This window comes from Lepidochelys kempii, chromosome 5, assembly GCF_965140285.1.
Source record: "Lepidochelys kempii isolate rLepKem1 chromosome 5, rLepKem1.hap1, whole genome shotgun sequence".
NCBI classification, from domain to species: Eukaryota; Metazoa; Chordata; order Testudines; family Cheloniidae; genus Lepidochelys; species Lepidochelys kempii.
In genome coordinates this window covers 121,744,902-121,758,494 of record NC_136384.1, presented here as the reverse complement: position 1 = coordinate 121,758,494, position 13,593 = coordinate 121,744,902, and the positions used below count along the sequence as shown (strand labels likewise).

Sequence of the window (13,593 nt, the reverse complement as noted above, 5' to 3'; positions counted from 1 at the left end):
ACCAGAGGTTGTACTGGTTCCAATTAAAAAACAAAACAAAAACTAAAACATCATATTTATTCCATTAAAAAGTATCTTTAATGAGATGTGTTTTCAAGTACTAAATAAATATAGACAGAAATGTACAGAACATTATAACACAGCACACCCAAACACAAAGGGTTTGCAAATAACCATACTACAGTGCAATCCATAGTTTACAAGCAGGGCCGGCCCTAAACCAAATGGCACCCCAGGTGAGGACCATCTTTGGCACCCCTCCTCCCATTTGTTAAACTTCTGAGTACCTTATTTTTTATTGCATTTGTAGCCCATTTCACAACTTTGATGCATAATTTGCATGCATGATTTTTCCCGGTCATATAAGACGATAAATTTGCACACTAGGATCTGTACGTCTGTATTTATTCATGCACAGGACCCTGAGCTCAGCACCCCAGGCAGTCGCCTGGATCACCTGCCCCTAAATCCGCCCCTGTTTACAAGTGTACAGATATGAAAGATGGAGAATATTTCATCTTTAGGGGACAGAGAAGAAAAACATCAGTAGCTACCAAGACAGCACTCCACAAATTCACTTAGACTTAAGATCACCTACACAATCAGGTTTCTTCTTGAGAGTGGAACCGTTTCTCCTTGAGGAACTGACCTTTCTTTCATGCTGGAAACCTTGGCAGAAGATCAAAATCTGGAAACAATTTTATGCTGGTCTACAAGGATATTTTTATAGGTCTTTGTGATCGGTGACATATCAAACCACAGTTGTTAATCAGAGTTCAAGCCATCACTAAAGGTAACTTTTGTTGAGATACTAATTTTCTTGCTGATCATGGCATGAAAAGCATAAAAAGGAAAATGGTCCTTACATTTAAATTACATGTGATATTGAAAGACTATTTTCTTTACATGTGCAAATTACCCATCTATACAAGGATGTAATTTAGAAGCACAAAGATGGAATGGTCTCTTCAGGTATATGACAATGCTTAATGGTATTAGAAAATGATAAACAACAAAACACAAAGAAGGAAAATTTCAGTGACAAGCACAAAGAATTAGCTATGCTCTGTTGTAGTTAAAGGAACTCGGTTCTGACATTTTCCCAATTAACATGCAGAAATGATTCAGGTCTTTTTTATATGTAATTAAAAAACAACATTAGATACAATTTCATTTTGTTTTGCCCTTTGCAGGTCGCCTTTAAGAGTGTCCTTATTTATAACTGCAGATAGGAACTGGCATTTGCATTTCAGTGAGAACACAGTAACACCTAGCAAACAGCTGGATTTATCCAATTTACATAGCACTTACAAATGTTGTACAAGACAATGTGCACTACCCACTCTTCCTGTTTAAACACTTTGGCCTGTTTAAATCAGGCCAAAATAACATCAGGCCAGTTAACTCACCAGTGTTTAGTGGGTGATGCTCACAAATTCAATCTTTCTTCTGCTAGCCCTCAAATACTGGCATCATCCACATTTTAAAGTGTTTTGGAGGATAAGCCAGATTTTTCAGTTGGTCTGAAGTTACATATTGTCTGGACCTCAATTCTGGGCACTAGAAGGAGCTGGAACTGGCCACTTTCCCAGATTAGATTAGAAGAGTCTCTCAGCCCTGCCTGCAGAAGGGAAAGAAGCCCTGTGTGGAGCTCAGGTGCTGCAGAGCTTACTCCTCCCCTGACGGCACTGTGATACACCATAACCATGATATTCAGGGTTGCTCTCCAATCACCCCAGATCCCCCGCTCATTGTAGTGAATTGCAGGAGGAAGAGGAAATCTGTGAAATTTAAAGACGAGACAGGACCAAAGGCAGAACAATGTACTGGATGCCCACCCTCTTTGATTGCTATTTATCACTTTCATTTTCTTCCTGAAATGTTGACAGGTATGTAATTTGGATGTCAGATGTTTAAGTCTGACAAGATGTCATATTTACATTTTTCCTTCGATCATTGTGACAAAGATGAAATGTTTCTAATATACACATAATTCAAGAGAACTAGTGAGTCTCCAAGGACTCAACATGGATGCATCTTGAGATAGCTATTCAACTCCAGTATTTCATCTATTGTTCAGATAAACATAGGAGTTATATTGTCCTATATTCACTTATCAAGACAAAGAAAAAAGCATAATACAGTCACCATACTGTATATCATATGATGCATGTTTCCAAGAGTGTAATTAGGATCAAAACAGAAGTTCTGTAAAAATGCTGTTCCATATTTATTTTCCATTAATTACTTCCATATTGAAAACTGCTTAGTTTTTAAGTAACTATGTTTTTTTTCCCTAATAGCCAGCAAAACATGATGACTTTAGTATCTGAAAATCCAACTGCATTCTATCTGCTTTCAGTCTCATCATCAGCAACAATAAGGATCTGGAATCAGAAATCAGCTGGCACTTCTGCTGATGATGAATAAAAATGAACTGTTTTTCAACAGCTGCATTATTTCTGCACTATTAGCATTAGTAAAACTTTTTTTTGGAGGGTGGGGCAGAGGGAGGTCAGGGAACTAAACAGACATGATTTGGAAGAGACACAAGGCTAAAATCCTGCTCTTGCTGTCACTGTAAAGGGTTATGTTATCCTATCCTTCCATTTCTGTGTATGTACAGTATAGCCTTATTAGGGTATTAAAGCCTTGATTCAACAAAGTACACGAGGATCCCACTGACTCGTGTGCTTCAGTGCTTTGCTGAATCAGGGCCTAAGAGCAGAATGATACAATTAACTTAGGCTTGAACAGAGACTGGGAGCGGATGGGTCATTACACAAAGCTGTAGCTCACGAAAGCTTATGCTCTAATAAATTGGTTAGTCTCTAAGGTGCCACAAGTACTCCTTTTCTTTTTGCGAATACAGACTAACACGGCTGTTACTCTGAAACCTATTTCCCCATGTTTATCCCCCGCTACCCCCCACTGTTCCTCAGACGTTCTTGTCAACTGCTGGAAATGGCCCACCTTGATTATCACTACAAAAGGTGTCATGCCCCCCCCTCCCCCGTTAATAGCTCACTTTAAGTGATCACTCTGGTTACAGTGTGTATGGTAACACCCATTGTTTCATGTTCTCTGTGTATATAAATCTCCCCACTGTATTGTCCACTGAATGCATCCGATGAAGTAAGCTGTAGCTCACGAAAGCTTATGCTTAAATAAATTTGTTAGTGTCTAAGGTGCCATAAATCCTCCTTTTCTTTCTTCCTGTGTAACTGAAATAGGTCATTGCTACTGTATAGTGCCTCAGCATCGGGCAAAACCACCTTTTGCCTATGTTTGAAGATCATCTCCCTTGAGCACCTCCTGTGAGGCACTGAGTGTTCTCATTAACTCCGGAGGGAGCAGAGAGAGATCAGCCCCACATAGGAGGTGCTCGGTATCTTGTAGGTTCAGTCCCTGATCCACTTGAGTGCTGCTGCTTAATTCTGTCCTGGAATGAGAACCTCATTCCTGCTCTGGCCCCTATACACTAGGCCAGCGCAGTGTAAAAGGGCCCTAAAAGCCCTGGCTCCAGCCGGGAGAAGATTCCCCCAGGACAGGCACTGGAGAACACAGAAATAAGGCTACTCTCCGAGGACCCCCATCAAAAGCTGCAGAGTAGGGGGTGTGCCAGGGTGCGTCTGGAATCAGAAGGCTGTGTCAAGGACAGATGGGGCTGCAGAGATTTCAGACAGGGCTGCCTAAATTATCCTGGGGGCCTCTCCAGCCCCCAGAGCAACCCAAGATTGGGAAGGTGCATTCCTCCAGAGTAGACAACTAGTATTAGCAGCCCCATTTTATGGATAGTGACTTGCCCAAAGTCATGCAGGAGGGCCAGGAACAGAGCCCATATCAGATCTCCTGGTCCCAGTCTTGCTTCTTAACCACAAGGCCATGCATTCAGTGGAACCCACCCATGGGACGTTGATCCCCATGCAGGATAAGTGGAATTGTAAGGGTCAAGGACTGTATACATCCCCTTTGAAGCACATGCCAGCTGTCAAAAGAACACTGCTGAATCAGGTTTCTGCAGTGAACGTGTGAATAAAAAGTAACAGCTCTGTTTTGAAGACTAACCACAATATTGATGTTGAGATAAAAGAACCCCAGTATACCACAATGGAAACTAACATGGGTCAATGCCTGGGAGAAATCCTTTTATTCTGGTAGGGTAGTGTTGAAATAAAGAGCTGGTGCTGTTTAAAGCATGGGAACAAACATTTACTTCAGTACATCAATCACCATTTATAAGTCATCAGTATTTTGACTGGTTTCAGAGTAACAGCCGTGTTAGTCTGTATTTGCAAGAAGAAAAGGAGTACTTGTGGCACCTTAGAGACTAACCAATTTGTTTGAGCATAAGCTTTCATGAGCTACAGCTCATTTCATCGGATGCATACTGGGGAAAGTGTAGAAGATCTTTTTATATACACACAAAGCATGAAAAAATACCTCCTCCCACCCCACTCTCCTGCTGGTAATAGCTTATCTAAAGTGATCACTCTCCTTACAATGTATATGATAATCAAGTTGGGCCATTTCCAGCACAAATCCAGGTTCTCTCACCCCCCCCCACCCCACACACACAAACCCACTCTCCCGCTGGTACTAGCTTATCTAAAGTGACCACTCTCCTTACAGTGTATATGATAATCAAGGTGGGCCATTTCCAGCACAAATCCAGGGTTTAACAAGAACATCTGAGGAGGGGGGTGGGTAGGAAAAAACAAGGGGAAATAGGTTACCTTGCATAATGACTTAGCCACTCCCAGTCTCTATTCAAGCCTAAGTTAATTGTTAATTTTGACTGGCAGTCCACTTTTCCACCGCCATACACACTTTTAAAATACTGCTTCTGTATACACGGCACATACAACAGCTTCCTGTTAAATATGCCATAAATCATCACTTGTTAAAGGATGGCTTGTCACAACACAGGAGCATCACACAGTCACTCATCTTTGCTGAACTTGTGAAGATAAATTTCATATCTGTAAGTAAGCTGTTATAAATCCTCTGTGCTTTAAAGATGCCTGGTAGTTACTATTAACAAATCAGCGCCTTTGGCAACCATATCCAATGTAACCTCTCTACTATCACTATCTTCTGATTAGTTATTTCAGTGGTCTGGAGTGTCACTTTGCGTGGGAGGCAGGGACTTTTAAACATAATGGGGCAGGTGCTCCATTGGTGTAAATCAGCAGAGCTTCATGGGAATCAGCAGACCTACAGCCATTTACACCAGCTGAGAGTCTGGCGTAATGGGCCTGATTCGCCACTGTGTTACTCTGATTTTATGCCGATGTAACTGTGGCGAATCAGGCCCATTACGTTAAAATGTCGCTCCTCCATTGGCGGAAGCCACGGGTAATGCCGTGCAGAATCATGCCGGAGAAATATAATTCTGACACAACCAATGTCTACCCAACAGAGATTTCAAACAGCAACCTGTATTCTACAAGAGTTGGAAGGGGGCAAATAACTCTGTTTCTATTCTCCCTGGCCTCATTAAAATCTTAACTCCCCGCATCTCACCTATAGGAAATGAGGAAGAAGGAAAGGTTTAAAAAAAAAAGGTTAATGTAGCCACAAAGAAGTGTACAGGCCTTATATAATAAGGATCTGACACTTAGGAGTGCTGCTAAGGAACTGGAGTTCATTTCCTGGTCTCAGCCATATGATCTCGGTCAGGGGAACAAAGGTCTACATCCCTGTCCTAGGAGAACGGTCAATATCCACTGATTCTGAGGCCTAATGTTACTCTTAACTGAGCCTGTCATAGTCACCTTTGTCTTGCTTTTCCCCTTTTCCTGTCCATATCCTGCCCTTGCTGTGTCATGTGAATTTGCATTATGCGCTCTGCGGAGCCGGGTTTTTCTGAAGTCCTAACAAATTATTTTGCTGCTTGTTAGAAAGAAAAAAAAAATTAAAAACATATATAGCATTGATACAATCTTGTGTATTCTCAGGACAGAACCCTGCTCGTAACAACCTGAAATACTGCTGGGTTCCATTCAGAACAGATCTCTGACCAGTTTTTTCCTGAGAACCTAGGCTACTCAAACTGTACTTAACTGAGTTTGCTGGCAGCATTAGTTAATAAAATAGCTTTGAAACATACTGATGTCCATACTGATCTATGCAGCCTCACTTTACTGTAGTATTGAAGCATCTCATGTTGTTTAATGTATTTGTGCTCACAACACCCCTCAAGGTGGGAAAATACTATTATCCCCCTTTTACAGAAGGGAAACTGAGGCACAAAGAGATTAAGGGACAGATCCTCAAAGGTATTTAGGCACCTAACTACCTTTGTGGATCTGGGCCTAAGTGACTTGCCCATAGTCACACAGAAAGTCTGTGGTGGAGCAGGAACTGAACACAGATCTTCTGAGTCCCAGACTAGCACTTTAACAACCAGATCATCCTTCCTCACTAAACTACAGCTGTGTAAAACTCAGATGTAACTAGCATGGTTTGGATTTTTTTCTATTCTGATTGCAGTATGGATAAGGTCTAACACTAACAATTGAATTACAAATTGAGGGTTGTTTTTATTTCAGCATGAAAAGTCATTGGGTAACACTGAGTAAGACAGCTGCATTTAAACTCTTCTGTAGTTATACACAAAGACATAAATATTTGTTTTAGTTCGACTCAGATGCTGGTTTCTTTAAGGTTCAAAAGCAAATGGTTTATAACATTACTGACAATCACCAGATGGAGCTACTACAGGTAGTCTCAAATTCAGTTTAACTTTGAACCTATAGACAGTTAGATCTTGGCAGAAATATGATGCTAGTTGTGATGTGGTTTTCTTATAAGCTGCACATGTCACCAGTCAAAGGGAATGTCTATACTGCAAAGGAAGGCCTGATTGCAGTAGGGTGACCAGATATCCTGATTTTATAGGGACAGCCCTGATCTTTGGGGCTTTGTCTTATATAGATGCCTATTACCACCCACACTCTGTCCCAAATTTTCACACTCGCTATCTGGTCACCCTAGATTGCAGCACAGGTAGGCATCCCTGTGATCGCTTTAAGCTACAGTAGTGAAGATGTGGTGGGACGGGCTTCAGCACAGACTAGCAACCAAAGTACAAGCCCACGAGAGAGCCAGGGTACATAGTCAAGTTGTTAGCTGTGCTGAAGCCTATGCCACTACGTCTACACTACTATTGTTACCTTGGCTAGCTAGGTTAAAGCTAGCATGGGTATGCCTGCCCGCATTGCAATTACACATTCATTTGCAGCGTACACATACCCAGAGTTTGTTCACTGGCCAATTCTCTCTCTGATTAGAATAGATTCTTAAGTGCAAACCTACTGCCTAAAGAATATTTTAATACAAGTGAACAAAAACGTGCCCTGCTGTCAAAAACATGCCTTGTGGTGCTAAGTGCTCACAACTCCGTGCTGAAAACACGATACACAGCACCTTGCAGGTTTCGTGCCTAGCACTACAATACAGTTATTCTAGAGACTTGCTCACAGTAAATGCTAATGTCACATTTACAGGCAAGGCCATACCCAGAATACAAGCAACCTTTATGATCACGGAATTCAGAAGACAGCTATCTGGCTCTTCATTCTGTCCTAGAAAGAACATTGGAAAGTCACTCTCTCTTCTCAGTGTTGTAAAGATGGGAAACCACCTCTTCCCAGACTAAGAGGTCTCATTGATAAATCGTGCCTGAGACTATGCAGAACCATTCCAAGAGTAAGACATCCTTTAATAACAGACAGCACAGCACTTGTAGAATGATATTTCTGGCATTTTTATGCCCTCACTATCTGTTAAGAATTGACTTTGCTTGGCAGCTTCTCCTCCGCCCATATACACATACATACAAAAAGTGCAGAAGGGCTTCAGTTGCAAAATACATATTTATCAGTTTTGACATATAACAGCTTCTGAACCATGCAGTATCAAAGGAATAACACAGTGGCTAACGATCACTTTCAAGGAAAAAAAATCCCACACCGGACATTTTGCTTGAATTTTTACCATAGTCAGTTATATTGCCATGGAATTCTCCCTATCAGTTAACTTTCCCTCCTCTAAACACCACAATGCTTAGGCCAAAGACTCTATATTTTTATGTTTTTATCAAGTGCTTTCAATGGCATGTAAAATCTCTAAGATTGCTAATATTTCTTAATTAAAACCCATTTGCACAGGCTCTTAAGGTTTTCTGGTCAACACAAATTACATTTATGATCAATTAACTTCCCCAAAATTACAAGTGAAATATTTCCATGAGTCCAAAATTAAGACATACTCAGATTTCCTTGAAGAAAAATGAATGCAGAGTCCAAGTAAATGAGCACAAGAATATTTGTAACCTGATATCTCAATAAAGTAAGAGTTTCTAAAATAAACATTAGTCGTCTGTTCATTTGTTACAGTATGTACATCTGAACAGATGTTAAGGCAGACTCTAGTTGTAGTTTGGTTTTTCAGCATGTATTCTTTTCTCCCACTTTTACCACAATCAGGGCTGGCCCGAGACCAGATGGCACCCCAGGCGAGGAGCATCTTCGGCGCACCCCTGCCCCACACAGTTTGTTAAATTTTTGAATACCTTATTTTTTATTGCATTTGTAGCCCATTTCACAACTTTGATGCACAATTTGCATGCATGATTTATCCCTGTCATATAGACGAATAATTTGCATGTTAGGAACTGTAAATCTGTATTTATTCATGCACAACACCCCGAACCCGGCACCTTCCAAGCCAGGCACTCCCAGCGGTTACCTGGGTCACTTGACCCTAAATCCAGACCTGACCAACATACCCTTTAAAGACATGGGATAAAATCCTGGCCCATTGAAATCAATGGCAAACCTGCCATTGACTTGAATGGGGCCAGGATTTCACACATGAATGCTACAAAATTTGAAGCCCAACTCTACAAGGCTCTGAGTTCTCTGAACTCCCTCAGAACCTTACAGGAGCAGCCCCATAAACAGCAGATGCAACTGATACATAACTGGTCACATCCTCAGCTGGTTTAAATTGGCAGGGTTCCTTTGGCTTCTGTGGAGCTTTGCAGATATACACAAACTGAGGATCTGGCCCTGGCTGTTTAATTATTTAGAAGAAAACAACCTACCTCCAATTAAAATTAAAAGGACACTTTCCTCTCCCCCCTTCTTGACCCACCCTTCTTTTATTTATTTAGGAGATTCATGCTTTTCCTTTTCAACGTTTGCAATACTTTAGTAGCAACCTCAGAATGCAGGGCCTGAAATGTACTTTCAACGTTTTTGGTGGTTTTTATTTTATTTTAAGTGTAACCTTAACATTGACACTTCTGGCTGACTGATTTGGAGGCTGTTTGTGTGTTTGGGTTGGTGTTTCTTAACTACAAGGTTATTTTACAGTGTTTCCCATTTAAGCTACTGTAAGCGATTTAGAGCCCTAGCTTAGTGTCATGAAGTTTTTGTCTGGGAATACCTAATTTTTTTTTAAACATCAACTGCTGTGTGATGTATTGGTGTGCATCGCTGGCCTCGGAAGATGGAATGCATTATTTCTGCATTTGTAAGATATTCACATGGAGCAAACCACCACAGGAGCCCTTGTGAGGTTTATATGCTCTGTATGAATGCTTACTGTGCCTAGTTATTAACACCTGTAGGATTCTTGGTGGTAGTTCATAGAAATACTTGAACCCCTTTATGATCTATGAGAATCTTTAGACCATCTAAGATCTAGGAACATGGATCTATATTTCACAGCATACAAACAGAGAAGTTAGATACAACACATAAAATATTGTCTGGAAAGTTGCAATACAACACTACTGTTATTCTTAGAAACCAGGATGATAACATACGGTAGCCAAATACACATAAAAGATGTCTAAAATACAAAAAGGAACCTTAATCCCAGTTTGTGCCCTCTAGGTATTACCACAATGATGATAATGATAATATAGTATGTTGTGATCATATTGACTAAGGTTAGAATGACCGAAGATGCCTTTTTGGGTGCCTGGTTTGCTATGGATCATATGAGATAAATAATACACAGCATTTATTCCTCTCAGAGGCAAGGAGTAAAGGGGCAGAGAAGAGGAGGAACATGTACCCACCCCCTAACCGTTTAGCCTCCGCTTTATAGAATCATAGAAATGTAGGGCGGGAAGGGACCTCACGAAGCCATCTAATCCAGTCCCCTGCACTGAAGCAGGACCAAATAAACCTAGCCCACCCTGACAGGTGTTTCTCTCATCTGCTCTTAAAAACCTCCAATAATGGGGATTCCACAACCTCCCTTGAAAGCCTATTCTAGTGCTTAACTATCCTTATAGTTAAAAATGCGTCCCAACATCTAACCAAAATCTCTCTTGCTGCAGATTAAGCCCATTACTTTTTGTCTTACCGTCAGTGGACATGGAGAACAATGGATCTCCATCTCTTATAGCAGCCCTTTGAAGACTGTAATCAGTCCCCCCTCTTTTTGTCAAGACTAAACATGCCCAACTTTTTTAACCTTTCCTCACTAATCAGGTTCTCTAAACCCCTTCTCATTATTCTTGCTCCAATGTGTCTATATTTTTTCTTAAAGTGCAGTGCCCAGAACTGGACCCAGTTCTCCAGCTGAGGCCTCCCCAGTGCTGAGTAAAGCAGGACAATTACCTCCCATGTCTTACATATGACACTGCTGTTAATACACTCCAGGATGATATTAGCCTTGTTTGCAACTGCATCACATTGTTAGCTCATCTTCAATTTGTGATCCACTTTAACCCTCCGATCGTTTTCTGCCATACTACTGCCTAGCCAGTAATCCCCCATTTTATAATCGGGCATTTGATTTTTCCTTCCTTAGTGAAGTACCTTTGCATTTGTCTTTATGAAATTTTATTCAGTTGATTTCAGACCAATTCTCCAATTTGTCATGGACATTTTGAATCCTAATCCTCCCCTACAAAATGCTTGCAACCCTCCCAGCTTGGTGTCATCAGCAAATTTTATGAGCATAGTCTCCATTCCATTATCCAAGTCATTAATGAAAATATTGAATAATGGAACTTTGGGAGACCCAACTAGATACATCCTGCCAGTTTGACAGCAAACCTTGATTACTGCTCTTTAAGTACAATCTTTCAACCAGTTGTGTACCCACCTTATAGTAATATAATCTAGACCACTGTTTCCATTAGTTTGTTAATAAGAATGTCTTGTTGGACTGTATCAAAATCCTTACTAAAGTCAAGATGTATCACATCTATTGCTTCCCCTATCCTCATCTACTAGGCCAGTAACCCTTTCAAAGAAGGAAAGTAGGTTGGTTTGGCAGGATTTATTCTTGACAAATCCATGTTAGCTATTACCTATCACCCTATTATTCCTGATGGTTTAATAATTTGTTCCAGGAATCGAAGTTGGCTGACTGAGCTCTAGTTCCCACTCAATACTGGTAGAGGATTAACACATTCCCATGCATAGCCCCCCAATTACTATTTTTTTTAATGTGGTCGTCCCACAGAAGGGCCACAGTGTTGTACTAGGGAGCGTAGATGCCTTTATTTTAACGAGCACATTGCCAATAACAATGCACTTGGTCTCAAAGGGGAGACCCACAGCTACACGTTCACAGAGCACAATTTGCCTGCTCTTGATTTAAATGCACTCCAGACAGCGGATAAGAAACAGAGTTAGAAAATGCAGAGAGAAAATGAACAAAAAGGATGTAAAAATGAGGGAAACAATGAAGAAGTAGATGAAAAACAGATGAGGATCCTTGTAATTTGAAATCTAATTGTATGTCACAGCTTTGGAATGAGACACTAACTAGGGCAGCAAACAGAAACAAAGAAAAGAAAAAGAAGTATGTAATAAATATTTTATTACATTAATCATAATAAGCTGCACGTTAGTCTTGGCCAAAGCATATTCTTAAATCAACTTTAGAATATGATTGCAATTTCAGGCTTAGGAGCATGAAGCCCACATGACTGTAATGAATGCAATAAATCATGCTGGGGAACTTTCTACAAAAACCTGACAGTGCTTAGTTGATATATTGCTTATTAGAGACTGCAGACATCCCACCACCCCCCTGCCACATACACCCCGTTTTATTATACTGCCAATGGTAGTGAATCAAAGGTACCCTTTTCTGATCTGTCTGAACTATCTGCTGCAGGTGTAATACATAACGTGTGTAGTGAGCTATGGCCATCACTCTCTGATAACACAAAACATGGTGCCACGGTTCCTAGAGAATCTCGTTTTAACACTCTTTCCCCCTTTGATTTAGTGTAGTAATAGACCTAACACAGCTTTGTTAAAAAATCTGTGCTTTTATTTCTAAGATTCTAGCTGGGCAGAGTGACTGGCTTAAACAATTTACCTTTCCTTTCCTGGCTGTATATTATCCCATATGAATGAAGCAAATTATGCAGAACACGAACGCAATATCCAAAGGCTTCACATTTTACAATGCAGTGGGACTATTTTTAATGGACATTTTAACAACTGAATTTCCCTTGTTTCTGTCAGGTTACATACCCATATGCCCTTTAATTATGTCTAGCATCCAGCTGTTTACAAGATTCTTGTTGGGTAGAATATCTTTACAAAGAGTAAAATATTACACTTAACACAGCAAATAATTTTCAAAGGTACATTTTTTCTTTCCATCTTTAGATTCACATTTAAACCCACTTTATTTTAGCTGCATTGGTTTCACATTAAGCTGAAGTTTCCAGTTTGCTATAGAGTGTTTAAATACGTTCAGGATTTTCAGATCTTTTCCTCTGTAGTAGTGTGTGTGTATGCCCATGGAGCTCAGGATATTGTTATCTCTCTGCCATAATTATACAGCGGAGTTTTTGCTGTTTGTTTTGTTTTGTTATTTCCATCAAAATAATTTGTTATTCCCCAAAAGCATCTGAATAATCTGTACCACTGCTACTGAATTAATTCAGAGCGAACACGACATTGACTAATTCCTGCAAGGGCTAAGATGGGCAACAGTTTTATGTACATAATTATGGATACATGGATTATGTATATATTTATGACTATCCCACTTTGTGCTAACGTAAATTATTTAGATTTATTTAAGAATCACATTAGTGCGTGGTGTGTTGGGCACGTTATTTGTCAACATGTGACATCCCTTCACTTGACAGCTAGCAGAAACCAAGAGACTGGAAGAGGGAGGCAGTAAAAAGCGATACAGAGAGAGAAAATTAGTGAAAAGCAAAACAGACAACAGCATATGGCTGAACAACTGGAGTTGGAATGCTAAAAATAATTTTCCTGTCCCTTAATTTGTTTCCTGAGGTCTAGTCAGCAACACAGGGCAAGTCTCAAAGAATTGGCAGGATGAATTTGCATTTCAGAAGAATCAGTGAGAAGAGAAAAGACCCATAGGGGGGCACATATACGAATGAAGGCATGAACACACTACACTTAGGGGAAGATTGCCCAGATTAGTGGATAGGAGAGAAAATTACATCAATTCACATAAGAAAATGTCCTAATTTATGTAGTTCCTCCATCTATTGGGCGTTACTGGCCACAATATGAGGGCAGTAAATAGATAAATAGATTCGGTGAGGGCCGAAGTGGGATA

The 13,593-nt window shown here is 40.3% G+C and overlaps 1 protein-coding gene across 6 annotated transcripts in view; it reads right to left on the bottom strand.

The window, feature by feature from the left end:
• Positions 1-13,593, bottom strand: part of KIAA1958 (KIAA1958 ortholog) — a 114,545-nt gene that overhangs the window by 34,644 nt on the left and 66,308 nt on the right. The gene's annotated exons all lie outside the window — the stretch shown is intronic.